Raw genomic sequence first — 19,864 nt, 5'->3', positions numbered from 1 at the left:
AAATAAAAGTCTCCCATATCTGTTCTTCTCTCCCCAGGACACCTACACTGCTTACCACGGAGTATATCTGGCAGTATTTCTTATTTTCTTGAGCTCCCCTTCACCTAGCTCTCTTCTTGGAGGCATCTCAGAAGCATCTGCACCAGAAGAAGGGAATCTCTAACCTCTGTAACTCCATCTCTGTACCGCACAAATGTAAAAATCAGATACCACAGGGTATCTGCTTTCATGTTGTAAATATCAATATCCAAATAGCCATGTCACGAATCCAACTGTATGCTGGGGACTCTGTGACACAGATGAGAAACTCCCGATTCTTGACTTTCAACACATACACAGGCTTCAGCAAATGATGCTCTGGGTACTTGTCATCTCTCATCCACATCTTCAGCCAGAGATAAATACTGAAATGTCTGAAGTTCATTAGAATTAGTCATTTATCAAAACTGCTGGAGGACTGTGCTCTCAATGACCTGTGACATATTACTTGGCAGATCCCTGCCCATGCCTGCACCCATTTCCTCCCTTACTCTTTCCACCTTATCTCAGCAGGTTTTGACCTCTGGAGCTGGAGCAATCTATACAAAACATAGAATAAAGGAGCCTCCAGCTGCTACTATAATATAAAAAGCAAATACTTGCTGTAAAGTAGTCCTTCATATTTTCCCATGTTATTAAATGTCTACAATGCATAAAGTTGGGCATGAACAACACCATATATTTCAGGTTAACTAAAACAATTTGCCTCAGAATGAAACATTTCACTCTATTTTTCATGACAGACACTTCACCTTTCTGAAACAACTTGGTCTCAGAATTAAAAATAGAGGCATTCCTTTGTTATTGCTCATTTTTTAGCTTGTTCCTATATATTTATTGAAAACATCTATCCCTCTTTTTCTGTGGTTTCTTGAAGCTATGGAGTACCTCTCACTCTTACAGCAAATCCACAAAGGAGGGAAAAGACCTATAGAGGATACAAGCGAAATAAAAAACAAGCCATTTGAGAATCCTATGAAGAGAGAGGCAAAGAATGAGTAACTCTCATAATCTTCCTGGAGTTGCCTAAGGAGAGTAGAAGGAGCAGATTAGTATAATGAAGAGAATGGAGAAGGAGGATTTCTTTTTTTTTTTTTTTTTCTTCATCCAAGGGGTACAATTACACCTTTATTATGGGCTTACCTGGCTTGACTGCTAATAGGGTGAGTTAATTAACAGAAAGACCCAGGTTTTCAATGAAACACAACTCCCAGGCACCCCTGTTAACAACTGTAGGGGGGTTGCTGGGTACCCTTTTGAAAGTAAAGCTACTTGATTTAGAGGCTAAAATTAATGTTTCTTATAGTTTAGCATGGATAGAGAGAAATTTTCTATGCCACCAAAACGAGGGAATCTGGTCTCTGATAATGAAAAATCCAATTGCTTTAAAACCTTCTCTATTGAAAACTCATTCTCAAATCTCTCTATTGGAAGAGTGCTTCTTGCTAAAAAAAAAAGATCACAAATGAAAGAAAGGAATACAAACTCTATATTTCTATGGCAAAACAACATTTAAGTTAACATTTTGAAACAGGCATTAGAAAATATGTTAGGTTATGGTTGCCAGAGCAACTACAAATCAATTACTTTACGCACGGCTATTATAATATTAAAGTAAACAACATACACTGTCAAAAATACTCTGTAGCTTCATGGGGAGCAAGTTAAAATTGTTGTGGAGCCCAGAGCATCATAATATTGTAAATTGCAATGTAATCATATTGCATGATTACTCTTTTTTTTTTTTTTTCGCTTTGCATTTCAATCTATTTAAGCCTCTCAGCACTCAAGTATAGCAGTCAGATGGGGAGAATGGGATTAGAGGTGTTCCCACCCTCTGCCATCTGTAATGTAAACATATAGCATAATGACCTGTTGCTTCAGGACAGCATCTTATTTCTTAGCTCTCAAAGCAGCCCTATTTGGCCTTACACACAAGTGTAAACCTAAGACCAAGTTTCTGAGCCTTGTGCATCCAGTTCAGTCCTGATGTAACCCTTTGGACTTCCCCCAGACCAATAAAGGGTGAGCTCAGACCCATCTGTGTAATCTAATAGTTTGTGATGACATTCAGAAAGTCTGAAAGCTTATTGATTTGTTTTATAATCATATTGTCCATCCTTAGGAGATGAAGAAGTGCCTAATCTAAATGATTGGCCTTTTTATTTTTTTCCAAGTTCATTTTAGGAAAAGGTGATAGCAATTGCTCACCACTATTAGCACACACGCAATTCACATTTGGGCTTTCAAGTCCTCCACCCAAACAGAGGCAAATGGAAAAGCAAGAGGGGATGATGCCTGAAAAGTGCTATTCCACTCCCCTTTCCTCCTCTCCTGTTCTTCCACTCCTCCTCTTTTGGCATGAGGAGGGAGGTCCAATAGATCCCTTACAAGAAGATCTGTGCACCCAAACTACTTTCTTGGCTTTTTTTCTTTTTTTCTCTCTGTATTCTGCTGAGGGGAAATCTACATATCCAAAGGGAAAGAATAAGATGGGACACAGAGTCCCCACAGGAAAACGTCTTCAGCAGAAACGTTCAGCAGAACCTCCTAAGTGAGAAGAATCTCCTCTCTCAGCTAGCTCAACAGTGAAAATATAATACAATTTGGGTTCTACAGCTTAAGAAAAAAAAAAATCTTACCTAAACAACCTTTCCAGCACCATAAAGGGATTCTGTGATTAGCTTCAACCAAAAGACTACATACCTGCACCACTAATGAAGCTAGACAATGTTGTACTAGGGAAGCTGTATGAAACTTCTGCATAGTTACCTACATTCTGCTGGCTCTTGGGGCAAGCCTGCTCCTTGACCACAACTTTCCTAATCCATCAGGAAGCCTCTACTTTACGGGTATTCGGAACCAGTGAAGTACAGCACAGTCCCAGTTCCTCACTGGACTCGTCTTCATAACCTTCCTTCCCACTTCTCTGTACGCCAGTACTGGAATAGCACAGCACCAAGGTCCTCGAGCCACTTCTCTGCCACATTTCCAGATATGATCCCAATCCAAAGGTTATTTTGTAAATAAAGGAAGTTTCTAGCTTGTTTTCCTCTGGTTCTAAGAATTTATGCATGTTCTTCAGGCAAATAAACAGAAAAAAAAGTCAGGTTTCAGCCATTTAGCAAGGGTGACATTACACAAGCCACCTGAGCCAATCTAACAGCACATTGCTGCTGAAAGGCCTGTTTTCTTCTGCTGTCCCTCCTTTTGCAGTTACTCTGTGCCTGCACAGGAATAATCCAGGACAATCATCATCAGCTTTTATTTTCATTACAACAGCTTATCCAATAAGCTAGTGCTGTTCTTGCAGTGTACCTTGACTGTTTCTGGGAGCCTCATTTTTCAAATAGTGGGGCCTCATTTTTCAAATAGTGGGAAAAGTGCTGGCCCAAGTACTGATATCCAGAGGAGTCGCACAGAACAACATAACATCGAACACGAACAGCATCCACAGCATGGATGAACCGGGCAAACTCTTACCAAGAGGGATCCAGATGTTCACGTGCTACCTCTGGGACTCACTGCCACAGCTGTGCCGAGTTACAAGCTTTGGACAGTCCCAAGAAGGGCCATCACACAGCCAAACCTGCATCCCTACCCACGGAAACAAACGCAAAGGACCTTTGAAGGGAACATGCCCATGCTGAAATAGCACTTGCTCAGGGAAGAATAGTCTCATTGAAATATTTGCAGCCAGCTTTATTGGTACATAAATACAAGACCCTTTTAACTGCAGCTCTACAATTTGTTTGCTTTTCCAAGCACGACTGTTTCCACACCTCTTTTCCCTTATATACTCTCACATTCATGTTTATCAGTTATGCACAGATATAAAATTGTTTTATAGTCAATACCCTCATTAATGTGCTTTAAACACTGTTGACTTTAAAATGATCCACTCGAAAGCTCTAGAGGCATTTTGAGATTAAAAGTACTATTTCCCTTTTAGCACTAACAATGTAGAGAACCCAGGTAGAACGCTGAGATAGGAGAAAGCCATTTCCAAAGCTGAAAGGGATTCAGGAGATTTAGCTGCGTCCTACCCAGCTTAAAATAAAGTTACGGCCCTGTCCTTTCCTATGGCTTATGTCTCTGACAGCAAATGTAATTAAAGCTATACAGAGAGGAATCGCTGCTTGTTCTGAATCACTGAAACTTGACAACCAAGAAAATAATGCCAGCCAATGAGTCCCCCCTGGTCCCAAGTACTTTAAGCATTTATTCTCTCCTGACAGAAAATACTGTTAGGGGAAGCACTGTAAACAGAGGAGACTTCTCTGAGCACTGTGTGCAGCTTCACTGACATAGCCCCTCCGTTTGGGAGGATTCTGTCTCCCACACATGTAATGACACGCAAGTGGCTGTGAGGATGTAGTATCTAATGTCCACATCAAAATTTAGTGCTTGCCCCTTTCTCTGAGGATTGAGGCAATTTTTCCAAACAAGCTAAATTGCATTTAACTTCTTGGAGGCTTTAAATCTGGCTACCAAGATGTACCAAAATGACCTTCTACCTCCACATCTCAGAATAAGCCTTAAGCCCATTTGTGCATGTAGCCAAGAACAAAACCGCCTTTGTTTTCGAGCTAAGCTTCACTCTTACTAAAACCAGAAAATGGCATATTATTCATTTAGACATGAGCCACACAAGATTACTCTTAATCTTGACCCAAAGGTGCATCATAAGTGTCCCTCCACTTTGGGTTTGTACAAGGAGGCCAGCTACTGATTCTCCCCTTTCTCCCATTTGTTCTTTGTTCTCCCAGGAATTCACCCTTTACAGCACAGTAATATTGTACTTCCTGACACTCCCTGCTTCTGATTTTACCCCAAGCATGTGCAGGATGAGGAATAAACCTTGAGCGCTGAATCAAATCTTTCCATTCCTGCTGGCGTGCCCTTCTCCTGGCCCACTGCATTCATCACGTGTCTGCAGAGCAATAAAGAAGTTGTCAGCTGTGACCAGCCACTGCAGATTGCCGATATACAGTTTGCTCCTGTAAAGCCTCTATTAAGGATGCAATTCCATGATACATATTTAAGTCAGCTTCTCAGCACTATGGTCGCCCGTGTGAAAGAAACCTGGAAACTATTACTGTGAAATTGCCTCCAGCTCTCGAGCACAGGAGGTAGCGACTGACTAATAGTTTCTTAGACAGCCCTGGCAGATGTGTCAGGTTTCTTCACAACTGCGCACCTCGTGAGAGAGCAGTGCACACAAAGCTCCCTTTCTAATCATGTCCCCAGCTGCAATTAATCCATAGTATCATTCTATAGTGTCAGCGGCACCATATGGACCAAGCAGTATTTGAAGGACTAAGCACAGAGAACAAGTACTCTGAGAAGACTGCAATTAAGTGCCTGATTACTCTCCAGGGCAGCCACAAGGTGTTTTATCAAAGACATGAGTCAGGAGTGGTGTTGTCAGGGTCGTGGTCAAGAGGACACATGGGAGATAAACCAGCTGGCCTTTCCATGGGGCCTGCATAAACTCACCTCTCAACGTGTGGGCAGCTACTGTCCTACGTTACAGAGCTTCCAGTTCTGACAACGATTTTAATCCAAAAGCAGCTCCAGAGAAAAACACACTGCATTTGACATTAAACTCAACGGTTTGTGAGCAAACATTCAAGAAGCGTGCATGTACATAGCACACTTGCACAGACATAACATTCTCCTCTTCCCGAGGTTTGCAAAGAGGCTCCAGGAAGTTTCAAATCCAAGTTGAGGGCCCAGTTCCTCACAAGAATTTAGACTGGCTGAAATGATGAGCCTCAGGTGTAAAATTAATTGTCTTTGAAAGAAAACATACAAATATTTTTAAATGCAGAACTGCCTCTCTAACCACTTATTGAAATCATTTCATTGGCAATGCTATTATTTACTATCTGCTTAATTTATATGTCTATGTAATATGGTCTTATACATAATCAGATTACTTATAAGCTGATTTACTCAAGGATAGAACCACAAAAGATTAAACATTTGCGTTTTGCTGGTGGTGTCAGTTTTCCAGCAGCAAAAACACTCCAGAACTACAAAGGAGAGGACAGTTTGTCCTTAACACTCTCACAGACAGCTCCAGTTTGAGGAGAGCCATTACATTATTCATGATAGCAGCTCCTGTAGGAGCAGGAATGTGAGCAGGTGAGAAAAGGCTGGATTTAAAGAAAACCCAACCAAAATGTACAAGTTATATTATTTTTTTTTCCCCCGCTTCAGATTTGAAGTTTACCAGGATCTCTTTGCCATCCATTCAATGCACAAAAATAAAGTTTGCACTCAAAAAATAACAACTGGTTATATTTGACTATGCTTTATAGAGACAGTTGAAATAAAGCAGTTATGATCTCTGTGACAGTTGTTACTGCTAATGTCTATCATAAAAGCCAGTAAGAAGGCAGATATGTTGATTTATCACGCATTGCTGTTCCCACAGATCTACTTCCTAATAAAAATCTGTAGAATTATTACTTACTCTGAGCTTCATGTGCCCATATTTGTATTGTTAACCTCTCCTTTAAGATTTCAAAGCTGTATTTATGTGAGACTTTTATCTATGCCTCGGAAAAACGCCTGCAGTATGAGCTTGCCTGTCTCCAAAACTCAGACCCTTTACAGTTCAGATTTATACAAACTGACTTCTCTAGTGGAGAGACACAGCCTTTACCTGAGCTCTTGGCTGAAGCTCTGCTGCAGTTGGTACTCGCTACTGTTTGAGATGTTCACCTGCATGTCTGAGGAGCAGGAATTTCTCACAGGTCTTTCAGTGACCTGATGTGCAGCAACCAGCAACCTCTGAGCTCTTTCTCTTGTCTTAGCAAGTTCATCTTGGTCAGCTGTCAGACACAGGCCTCCTCCCAACCTCCTAACTGCAGAATACGCTGGCATAACTCAACCAGAAGGAAACAATTTGAGTTCACAGCCAACAAACAACCTCATTTTTACAGCTGGAGTACAGTGGAAACATGCACACCCTCAATTAAGATGTCTGAGAGAAGGAGCAGCAGCTACTTCAGCCCCTGAAAAACAGTTCACTGATGACTGCATTGCATACACATGCCTTTCTTAAGGTCTGCCCTTCTAAATACTCTGTGTCCTCCCTTCATAGGGTAATTTCCTTGTCTCCAGCACAGCCTCATGCTCTATATGGCAGTGACTATATGTCACTGCCTTCTGTCAGGACAGAGGATCAAGATCCTGCTCTAGCACAAGCCTGATTACCGTGCCAATAGGTGTCCGTTCAGCAGAGTCACTTGTGTACAAGCCTAGGCAAAGTTCTCCACCACAGCCTCTTTGGACCGCATATATTACATGAAGATTAAGCCCTCCTTCTAAAATATTTGTTTCACAGCTTTTTTTTTTCCTCCAAGACAGTATTTCTAGCTATTTTTCAATTGCATTTTATAAGGATTTCTTTTTTAAAAATTGTAGAATTGTTTTATTAGCTTTTATTAACTACACACAGCATGTGCTGAGAGGACTGATACGCTATTTTGAGGCAAACTGTGTTAGCTAACCTCTTGAGAACGAAGTGGTTTCTTATCTTTTCTGCCATTCTTGCAGAATATGATGAATTTTGCCTGGTTTTAAAACTGAAGGAGCACCTTAAGGGCCACGAGTAACAGCTACAAGGCAGCAAGACGGAAAGTACTAACACATTTGAGAAAAATGAAGATATTTTCCATGCAAGGCCTCCTTGAGGAGAGGGGTGGAGGTAGCGAGGAGCAAAGTTTCCAGCAGCACTGTGGGGCTGCATCCACCCAAAGTCACCCACGGAGCCCCTGAACGCGTGCTGAGGGCACATTACCTTGAACATATCAATCTTCAGCTGGTGCGTTGTCACAGTTTAGGAGATTTCAGTGGAGATAAGCTAATTACAGAGCTACCCTTTGTTCTTTTGACTCTGGTTACAGTGAGAGGTCAGCGCTCAGGGCTGAGCCTAAGTGGTTTCTTCTGGCACAATTAGCCTGAGCCAGAGCTCGCTGTAGAAGCGAGGGGCTCCTTTCCAGGGGTCTGGGACACCTTGTCCTCTGCATGGTTTTTGCACAATCCCAGCCATACATCATAAACACATTATCTTGCATGCACAGCACTGAAGGGGACACATGAAGGACAACATGTTTGATACAGGCCATAACTTCAGGGTCAGATTCATATACGGCTTGATCGCTCTTGTTTGAAATAGCAGGAGCTGATGAAAAATAGCACAGATCCTATCAAACAAAACACAACAAAGGCCTGCACATACACTGATTAATCAGACATTCTGCACAGGTGGATTTTCTGATCCATTGACGGCAACAACAGCCTGTAAGAAAACAAGGCTCGTGCACACACGCTGAATTGAGTCATTACTCCCTCACCAAAAGGGAAGGTAGAGTGGACCAGGGTCACTGCTCACCCAGCTGCTATCCAAATCAAGATGGAACAGGAATGAAACTGAGTAATGCTAAAAAACAATGGTTGTTTCTTTGAAGAGAGAAAATTACTTTTTCCTCCATCCCTGTAACACATCATGAGAAATCACTGCAGGCTATTGAGTAGGCCAAAAGATGAGGAGTCAGGAGCTTGATTTGTTTCTTACCTCTCTCACTGGCCCATGGCCTGGCCATGATAATGTGTGTGCTGCTACTTCAGGACTTCACGATGAGGGCAGTTAGATCCAAGGGTTCCTCAAAACGCTGGGAATATCCTGTTGATCTTGTAGACCTCTGCTCCGGGATGTGCCAGGAGGCTGTGACGGACGTTGAGGGGAGCCTGTCCCCAGTTACACAGAGGTGTAACAAGCAGGACATCTCTGGCAAAAGGACGGTAGCCACTGTTAAGAAAAGAGTGATATCGCCATTACCCAAAAGAACAAAAATTCCCCAAAGATGTTTAGATATTCAGCATTTCATTTAAATTACACCAGTGCCAAAAAATCAGTGCTGCTGAAATCAGAGCTCCACAGTGTTAGGTGCTCTGCCCAGGCACAGGTTGCCTAATTAATGAGACAGGGAGGGGTGAGGATTTGCCTGTGGTCACACAGATCACATCTAGGACCAGAGCCCACATTTGGAATGAATTTATTTTCTCTTTATTGAGTTAAAGAATGAGCCCCTGAATAATTTCATTTTTGGATTAGAGCAAGCAGGCAATGCACCAGCAAAGACCAAGACAGATACTCACAGTCATAATCCCATTCCAAAGTGATTTGTGCCAGTGGCCTGACAGAAGGATTGGAAAGCACTGCCCAGTTATTAAAACAACAGGCATAAATCAGGGTGTGTGACGCGAAAGGCACAAAGACTGAATGTGCTCTTGTGAAAATCATACGGTATTGAAAGGCAAATATTCACTTTCCCAAACCAGCGCACACACAGCAGACAACTGAAGCTCCTATTTAGCTTGTGAACCTGAGGTGAGAAAGATCTATATACGATATTATTTACCAGCAAGCTCCAGAGAAACCTAACCAGGGATTGTAACTGGTCGTGTATCACATAGGCAAGAGGAAGGGGCAGGCGGTCAAGGAGCAGTTAACCCGCCGGATCAGTCCTTATGGGTTGACTTAGGGTAGTATGTAAAGAAACTAGGATTGCCCTATAGGAGTCATTTATACCATACCAGAAAAATCACCACTGCCTAAGAAAAAAGCAACATAAATATTTGCAGGTGCTCAGAATTCGAGCCAGCCAGAAGAGTGTTTCTTGCACCTCCAACTTCTTGGCCAGTCCTTTGTGAAACACTGATGCAACCTGTGGAACTTGAGCCAGACTCAGCGGGAAGTCTGAGGTAAAGCACAACCCTGTGTATACGGCGGAGGAGATGCTAGGCACGAGTCACACTTGTGTTTATTCGCCTCTTAGTAACCTAATAACTGGAACTTGAAACCCCTGGTGAGAACAAGCTCTTGGAGAAGGCATTGGTTTGGGGGATGAAAATGGCCAGAACAGGACCCGTGAACAGGCACTGGACCCGAGACCTTATAAAAACACTCTTGTGTTGCAGATCTTCCCAAAATGAACTGCTTTTTTATCTGTGGTGGCAGAGACAGGACCATTGCCAAATCAGTGCGAGTTACAACAGTTGCCAAGCGGAGCCAAAGAGACCAATTTAATGCTCTCCAATCCAATGTAATGTTTTGATGAGGAAATTTTGGAAATGAACTGGGTGAAAGTGCCTCTCTCCGCTATAGGAACAGTTGACCACAGGAAAAAGACAGAACCTGTAATCACCCTCACACAAAACCTATTCTGAATATAAATGAGACAGTACCACAAGCAAAAAACTCTTGATAACTTAGCAACCCAAGCTGTGTGACATCATGGTTTCATTGAACTTCAGTGGAAAACATTTATTGTTGACTTCGATGATGCCATGAGTTTTCCTAGTCATTTTAACTGCAGAATGACTTAAAGAATAGGGTTAGGAAAAGAGTGAATGGCTTCCGTTCTCCCCACAAAAAGTTAATGTGGCAAGTCCTAAAATGACAAATGCCTTCGTCCACTTCAACTTGCAAAATCAAAAGGAGAAACAGTTTCAGCATGTTGTGTGTTTGTCTACTACATTTTATAGGGAGGAAGAAAAAAAAAAAAAAAAAAAGGAAAAACCATTTTCCCCTGAGACACTTTCATTTGTTATTACATCTACTCCTGATGTGCTCTGGGATGAAGCATATCAAGTTTATGAAATAAGTATGTGAGCAATTTCCAAGAATAAGCAGGATTTACCATGATCTTTTATTCTAGGCAAGCACTATGCTGTGTATGGGAAAGAATTACTGAGAAACAAGGAAATTTGCATCCAGTACCACTGACAGCAAAAGGGGAACTGAAATGTGCTGGCTTTACACAGAGGGATATAGTGTCGTGTTATTGCAGACAAATGAAGGGCTTGTATTAAAAATGCATAATTTAATCAAGAGAAAACTACTAATCAGATGGAAATATGCAGACCTGATATTGGTTTTTTAATATTAGTGTTATTAAATTCCGCTACAATTTCTTACAGAATCACCCAAATGTAAATTAATATAAGGAGAAACAGTTAACAAAATTAGGGGGCCAGATCAAACATTCCCGATCGTTCGTAGAATCTTGCTGACTTGTGATACTAGGTATGGCAGAAAAGACTCAGCATGAAATACTGCGTGGACTAATCCAATCATTTCCCCCTGGCCAGAGCAGCCTGAAACGAGTCTGTTCACTGAAGAGGAGCAAGGGTGACCGCTGGCCTCGGCCGAGTGGAGCGTCGCCTCCGTCCTGCCACAACGACAGACGCTCCTCGGCCTCCAGCACCCGAGCGCGGCCAGGGGCTGCGGGGGCACCCCCAAACCCCTGCTCTGCCCACACCGAGATGGCCAGGAGCTTATTCCTTCCAGTAATGGTATTTTACTCCCAACAGGAGCAAACAGATGCTGGCTTTGGGTTTGTGCAGGTAGGACAGCGGGCAAACCAATGCAGGACCCACAGCACTACCTATATATGGCAGTAGCAAAGGTAAGTGACCTCATCCTTTTTCCTTCCGAACCTTTCTTTTTAGCCAGTTATTTAAAGAATTGTTAATGTTATACATACTCAGCATCTCCAAGCACCTGATCCATGCTAGACCTACAGACACTATCCACTTTTTTATATGTGAGCAGGATATAAGTGCTGGAACAGACCGCATGGGAGTCCAGCCTCCTACTGCTCCCATCTAAGCACAGAATTAGCCTAAAGAATATCTGCCCTTAAAAAAACAACAGTGCTTCCAGGCTGAATGTTCTCCTGATTTAACATGTTAAAAAGCTTTAAAAACATCTCCCATTAACACAGACACAAACCAAGCACAAACAATGTGAGAATCACTGCGGTATTTCAACTATGCAGCTGCCTCAGCTTCTCCTGTGCAAGCAGCAACGTCAGTGCAAGCTCCCACTTACACCCAGGGCTCTGCCACGTCCACTGCCTAAGTGTGATTTACTAACAGCTAATAACTTCACTAATTTTGCAATAACTAATTATACAGGCAGGCAGAGCGGCTCTGCAAAAAGGGCATGTCACTTGCCAAGCCAAATGGCACCTCAGGGTTAAAGGCAGGACAAGAGCCCAAGTCCCACTTCTCATCTGAGCACTTCTGATGTGCCAAACGCTGGCAGAAAGAGGTATCCTGTGGGGAAACACTGCTAAGCAACTCTCTTTACTCTGTAACACTCTTTTTCTGCAAAATGAAGAATTATTAATATTGACTTAGTCTGACTTGGTTTGCAAGAGAACCTGACCTCACTGTTTCAAGTAATGTAGAAAAGCCCCCCTTCAGAGAAAAAAAGCCCACTTATACTTCCTTTTCCTTTGTTGATTAGGCTATAAACAGTCCGGAGCAGAGAATATTTTTCTTTTCAAGTTTGTATAGCACCTTGTACCACCAAGTCCTAATCTTTCTGGCATATCTAGAACACATACAGAAATAGGATCAAAGCAGGTACAAAGCATTTAAGGTTAACACCAATTCCTAGTGACATTTTATTTAATACACAGATAATAAGACAAGACGCACAGCAGAAAAGCTGTGGAAAGGAAAATTAAACAGCATGTGTGACCAGTTATGTACAAAGTTGCTCATTCTACAACAATGGCTGTAGACTTTTCTAACCAAAAACTGAATGCGTCATTGCCTTTCCTACTTCTTTTTCCTAGTTCTTTGTCCTTGTGATACCACTCGCACAAAGCTATAATAAAGCCAAGCCAGATTTCTTCTTCCTTTTGCTTCCCTCCCATTTTCAGCAGCTAGTACCTCCCCTTGATCACAGGTCCTGAAGAAGCAGGTAGCACTGCACTCCAGTAGCCACAGACAGCATCAGATAATGACCAAGAAGCTGTTGCTATTCCAGATTTCCTGCTATTTATATCAGTGTTAATGAGAAACAAATAATAACAATAATCATCTTTCTTTGGTTTCCAGTAAGACAATCAATATTCACTGCAGTTACCAGGAGCTCAAGAGAGGCTTCCAGGAGCCACGTGTCCTATCCCTAGCAGATCTGTGTGGCAATACTGCGAATTCCATCTCACAGAACAGCTCAGCGCTGCAAGCTTCCAAGCACTCCGTCGTGCCGGGCACCAAGGCTGGGAGATAAAGTGGGATGAAGCTGGAGGGCCTGTGCAGAGAGAGCCTGTGCTTGAGGGCACCCAGCGAGCACAAGCCCTGCCACGGCAAAGCCCCGCAGGCTCCGGGGGGTGGGATGGGGCCTGGTGGGTGCAGAGCAGCCCCGAGGGCTTGCAGACCCCTCACTGAGGGGGTTGCATTAAGCCCTTAGCAGCCCGCCTGCTCTGCAGTGGTTCCTCCACACGAGCACTGGTTTCATGCTCGAGCCTGCTCCGGCGGCCGCTCATTCTGCAAGAGCTAAAAGGCAACCCCTGACTCCCTCTAAAGGCAAGTCCCCAGCCGCGCTCAGAGAAGCCTCTCAACCTAGGAGAAGCAGCCAAAGCCCAGCTGCACGAGGAGACTCAGACGCGACGCGACAGGGGAGCTTACACATCTGCTCAGCTCACACAAGACACCCTGCTAAGCAGCAAAGAAATTCTGAAGAACTTTCCAGTTAATGCATGAAGCAGTGGCTGTGTCAGCCTATAGGCATTCCTGGCACTAAGCAACGTATTTCTTGCCAATTTGAGCCAGGAAACATGCAGGCAGTTCCCAGGTTTGCTTCTGCTGTCGAGGAGATACCTGGCCACATCATCCCAGTATTTGAGGGCTTCTACTGACATTAACGTCACCATAACTGTCAAAAAGGGCAGTGTCGTATGCCCAGGATCCAGAGAGAACCTAAGGAATGGGGAGGTTAAAGACTTGCTCAAAGACGAGATGACAGAGTGTGGGCAGGCTTTGCTGCTCAGCTGCAGTTTGACATCAGTGACATCTAGGATGATTCCCTCGTAAAACAGAGTTAAACAATGCCAAACATTAGTCCAAAACGATGCTTCATTGCACCGTGGAATAGCCCGAAAGCTGTGCTGCATAGTGGCTTACAACTGACAAATGCAAGGGCAAGGCTCGTGCTCTGGGACACACTGGGATTTGGCTGCAGTGTGCCCAGCCTGGGCCACCTTCACCACTGCCTCTCCCACAAGCTCCAAGTTCTAAATCAGCCTCGAGGGCTAAATGTAAAGGTTGTCTCAGCATTTTAAAAGCATATATACATATATATATATATATATACACACACACACACACAAAATAAAAAACGCCTCAGCTTTCCTGATTTCTTCATAACAGCAGTTGATCAGGGTGAGGCTGCACCTGGAGGACTGGGTGCAGTTCTGGGCTTCCCAGAGGGTTATGGAGCTTCTAGAGAGGGTCCAGCAGAGAGCAACCAAGATGATTAAGGGACTGGAGCATCTATCAAATGAGGAGAGACTAAGTGTTCTGGGCCTGTTTAGTCTGGAGAAAAGAAGATTGAGAGGGATCTGATGAATATGTGCAAGTACCTGAGGAGTGATTGTAGGGAAGATGGGGCCAGGCTCTTCTCAGTGGTGGCCAGTGACAGGACAAGGGGTAACAAGTGAGAGATGAAACACAGGAAGTTCCACCTCCATATGAGGAAGAACTTCTCTCCTGAGAGGGTGACAGAGCCCTGGCACAGGCTGCCCAGAGAGGTTGTGGAGTCTCCTTCACTGGAGACCTTCCAAACCTGTCTGGATGCTGCCCTGTGCCACGTGCTCTAGGTGTCCCTGCTGGAGCAAGGGGTTGGACTAGATGATCTCTAGAGGTCTCTTCCAACCTCAACCATTCTGTGATTCCGTGAACACACATTCTCTTTTACCACTACCAGTGAAAGTTACCAGCAATATCACCCACTTCCCATTGCCTTCTTGATGCCTCCCATGGTTCATGGAATTTGGAAGAGTGAACAACAGCTCAAACGGAAAATGTGGAAGGTACAAAGGTGAGGAATTATTTAATTCCTTTAAGTTTTAGATAAACAAACTCTAAAAGGAAGAATTTTTAGTTGAATTACAATTTGTAAGAGGATGAAGCATTTCCAAAAAAAAAAAATAATTATCCTGATGCAAACAGAGCAACTGAGCAACAGGTCTGTGACGAAAAAAATATGGGGCTTCCTGCTAAAGCCTTGCTGCAACACGTTACTGGCCTCTAGTGGAAAACAGAAGCTGTTACCTTGCGATGCCAAAAGTCATTCACAGAACGTGAGAAAGATACACCACTACCCATACAGTGTACACACACATATCTGCCAAACAAAGCAGTGCATACAGTTAAAACCATTGACTATTCTGCATCAGCGGTGTAAATAACTATTCTGCTGCTAACACTCACGGAGGATATTGAATAAAATCATATTTCTTATCTATACATGTGACTTCTCATTTAGGTGCTTTTCTTAACTATGTGTCATGAAAGAGATAAATAAAGCATTGCCTGGGGAGGCACAAAGTTTGAATGTGTTCGTGCTGGAATCTTTGGGTCTCTGCATGTGTCCCACTGAATATAACCCTTTCAGAACTCAGCCTGGCTATAAAGTAGACTCCAAGGAGTTGAATCCCCATCTTCCATAAACAGACTCTAGGAAGGCAACCACAAGAGCAGACAGCGATTGTCACGCCAGTCCTGCTGAAGCATAAATACACTCAGCCAGAACATTCGCTTCGGTTTCTATGGAAGACAACTTGTATCAATTCGTTAAAAAGAGAAATAAAACCAACAAACCTCTGAAAAGACAAGTCAGTGGAGGACAATAGGTGTAGTGCACACTTGTAGCTAACATAAAGAGCAAGGTATGTACATTTTGGAAAACGAAATGCACTCTTCTGACTTGTTTACTCTGCACTGTCGCCTTGGTCACTCCACACCCACCATCACAGAAAGGAAGCAAGAGACAACTACCTCCCAGAGACAGCACATTAATATTTTAACAAATAGAAGGCTTGATCTTCATGTCATAAGTTTAAAATAATCAACCAATGGACTTCCCGTCCATGAGTCATCAAGACTACCTGGACTCCATATCTAAATTCTAGGAATTTATTTTCTGTATTTATTTTCTCCAATGGTCAAAGCGGAAAAATGGGATGCATCTGAACTGGAAGCAGAATCTGAGATCCACAGGAGATTATCCTGTAGGTAAAACGGCTAGAGGGACCCATGCATCCTCGAGTTGGCTGAGGCAGCGCCAGAAGCAAAGCTTGGGCAGCGCTGACAAAAGCTTTTGCCTGTATCAAGAGAGGCAGCTGGAAAGCTCCCCACACATTTGCCTTTTGTTTTGCACACAGAAGCCCACACCTCCATCCTACAGTCTTAATTTCTTAGACTGCAAAATATTTAGCCCTGTTCTGATATATATTCTTTTACCTGATTTTGTATATGCAGGTCATACTCAGTTCAAAACAGAAAAAAAAAAGAAAAATCAACACGAACTTTAACAGATGAGTTAGTAGCAGCGGAAGCACATGAGAAAGTAATTAAACACCAGCACATACATACCAGTGTAACCAACTTTGCTTCCAAAGGAGAGGAGGATCCTTTTAAATACAGAGATATTTAGAACACATGAGGTAAAAATCAATCCAGAGCAGCCCAGCACCTGGGTGCCTGGACATCTGCCACACCTGAGCACACAGACAAGCACAGGAGCTCAGAGCTGACTAGATTACACCAGAGCAGTCATTTTGTAGCTCATGGCACATGCAGGTCCTCCAGCACCATCCCTGTAGCGGGGCTGCAGGGCAGCCCAGCACCTACCTAGCAACAACCTCAGTCCTGGTGGGAGAAATCCAGCCAGTGGGACAATTTCCAAGATCAATATTTATGGCCTGGAACTCTTCTGCACCGTCAGGTCACAACCATCCTGACATGAAATGAATACAGTTTTAATTTTTGAACATACCCGCAGGCATACTGAGCTGCCCAACGTCCCATCTCCCGAGCCAAGACCCCGACCGACCGTTAAACACAGCTTATATAGGGCCCGCCCTGCCCTGCCCGGCAACACGCGGAGCCCGGCAACCCAAGCAGCCAATCAGCGAGGGGATCACGTGCTGCCGCGCGCGAGGCCCCCCAATGAGCTGCCTGGTCACGCGCGGGCTGCCCAATGAGCTGCCTGGTCACGCGCGGGCCGCGTGGCTGCGGCTCCGCCCTCCTGCTCAGCGCGCGGTCTGCCGAGGAGACCCGCAGCGCCCCGGGCTGAGCCCAGCACCTCCCGCTTTGTTTGTTTCTTGGGCACTGTCGCCTATCTCTGTCCCTGTTCGGGCGCCATTTGCTGCACCTTGTGAAGGAACAGACTCAGTCTGGGCTGTTCCTTCGTTACGCATGAACCCGTAGTTTCCAGCCGCTTACCTCTTTCCTTTCAAGAGGCTTTTAGTGCACGCACAAAGGACGCTTCCTTTCAGCGTGATCCTTACGCTTCCTTTCAGCATGAACCCCAGAGTTCAGCTGGCCACTGCAACCAGAGACAGCTAGTCTTCAAGCCCCGCGTTGGGCACCATTTGCAGGCATAGGAGGAGCAGAGTCTCTGTGCTGGTGAGCCAAATTCATGTTTAAGACTGCAAGGTGGATGGCAGGCAGTTGACTTGAGGCAGGGCTGTTTCAGGTATGTGTTGCGGCCAGCCTGGGGCCGGTGCCGGGGAGCGTCTCCTGCTCAGCTCCCCCATCTGCCGAGGAGACACTCACATCAACTGCTTGCCATCCACCTTGCAGTCCTAAACATGTGCTTACGGTGTGATCAGATAGTTCATCTCTCCTGAACCTCCTTTGTTTTGCTCTGAAGGCTCAAAAGACACAACATAACAGCAAAAAAAACCCCTTATTTTAGTACCTGTTGCTCAGGAAGCTGCAATATTCTAGAAAGGGGAAGAATTTCACTGCATGTCTATAGAAGCATTTTGTTTCCAGTGGTTTATAAAGGCTTTGCTTTTTATCCACTAAAAGATAAAGAAGATAATTAAGACAAATTCTTTTAAATTCCAGAGAAATGCAGCCTCCCCTTCCTGTTGTGCTCTCTGAGTGGTCCACCAAACCTTCCTACAGCCCCTGAAACTCCTTAGGCCTTCCAGTGGCATGACAAACTGGGAACAAGAGATGTATAACCACTGGAAGACGTCTAAAAAACCCCAAAGAAAGCTTCCTCTCTTCCCCTCCACCAAAATACAAAAGGCTCCTTGCTTCCTAAATACTAACAGTGCGTCGTCATTTATATTTTAGTGAAGCCATCCTCCTGTTGTGAAGTTATGGCTGATTCTAAGTGGCATGAGAAGGGCATTAAAAAAAAAAAAACAGAGATGTATTAATTGACCTCCCTTCTTCATAAAATACACTACATGATGTGCACTATAGTGCATTGTTGCTTTCCAATGCATTGCTTTGACAAATTATCAAGAAATCCAATTAACAAGAAATCATTATGGACTGTTAGGGTTAAATGCATCCCCACTCCTTAAAATGTTTCACTGTGAAGAAAAGCAGCAACAGTTCCCTAAGTCAGACACACAGCACAAGAGAGCATGTCTTTTTGGGGGGAGTCTTCGTCTGGAGATTGATTCGCTCCTGCTTTAGTTACTTGTAACACTGGAATTGAGGGAAGGCTTTCAAAAATCACTAAAACTGCAAGTTAAAAGCCTGCACTTGAAACAAGGCCCTCACTGGCAAATTACTGGCAAGTGTTCTTGGGCAGGATTGACTGAAGTTAATTTGTTATAAACTGAGTTTATATAATATTGGAGTAGATTTCTTTTGCCCTCTTCTCTCAAACATTAAAATCCTTAAACCACAATCATCCATCGCATAGATCATTTGTTTTGCAAGTTGTTCTTAGCCATTCACCTTCAGAAATGCTTTCATTTCCAAAATTGTTCTGATTCTGATCCAGACTCCCAAGTTTTAAAGAGCGGACAATGCTACAAACAACATTCAATTGATAACAAAAGTAGTGGGTTCAATTGAGGGAAAGATACATATATATATATATATACACACACACATATAAATATATATTAAAGCACAACCCATCAGTATGGACTGCATAGCTGAACCCATTTTGGATTGAAAGTGCAGTGTCACGACTTTCAGAGAAAATGAACTCTTTGCTGCGAGATTAACAATAGATCTATGCAGATTGATATTCCCAGGAGATACAGGGAAAGGAAAAAAATATTAAAAGTTGATGCTCCTGGCAAATGAAAAACTAATGGACCAGAGTTTCCCAAAGGGATGGGAGGTGCTTTCATTTTATTTCTCTCTCATGACTATGTAAGACCTGCCATAATGGGTAAGGCACCACCAGGGTGCCTCAGGGAGCACCACCTCCTGCTAAAGGGAAACACCTTGAAAATTCCAGGGAGAAGGTGGAGGGTGCGAGACAAACCCCTGAATTCGAAGAGCACCGAATGCTCATGAATCTGCAGCAGAAGCGTTAGCTCCATTTATCATTTACTCAAAGTATAAGAATTCTTCAACACTTTCATTTCAGCCTGTGGTTCCTGTATGCACGTGAGCAGGAATAAAAGTTTTTTTTTTTTTTTTTTTTAGCAGGGATACAAATTGGAGCTAAAGCCTCTTCATCATTTAGGAACATTGTTTTTGAAAAACAATCAGTACTGGCTTATTCTACTTTCAAACTCACCTTGAGAGTTTTATTAACTCTGATACAACAGTTAAGAGATGGGCATCTGCATCCTCAAAAACACTCAGAAGTACCTCAGCTTATTTATAAATATTTATAGGCAGGAATCTGCTTGTTTTCATGCAATTAAAGGCATTCTCAAAATCTCACCAACTACTAGAAAATTTGTTCTTAAATGAATTAGGTGAAGAAATCAAAACCAATTTTCATTACTTAATATTT

The sequence above is a fragment of the Tinamus guttatus genome, unplaced genomic scaffold (genome assembly GCF_059628265.1).
Source record: "Tinamus guttatus ecotype Peru unplaced genomic scaffold, ASM5962826v1 Tinamus_guttatus_pri_ptg000423l, whole genome shotgun sequence".
Lineage (NCBI taxonomy): Eukaryota > Metazoa > Chordata > Aves > Tinamiformes > Tinamidae > Tinamus > Tinamus guttatus.
This window is presented reverse-complemented; position numbering follows the sequence as displayed.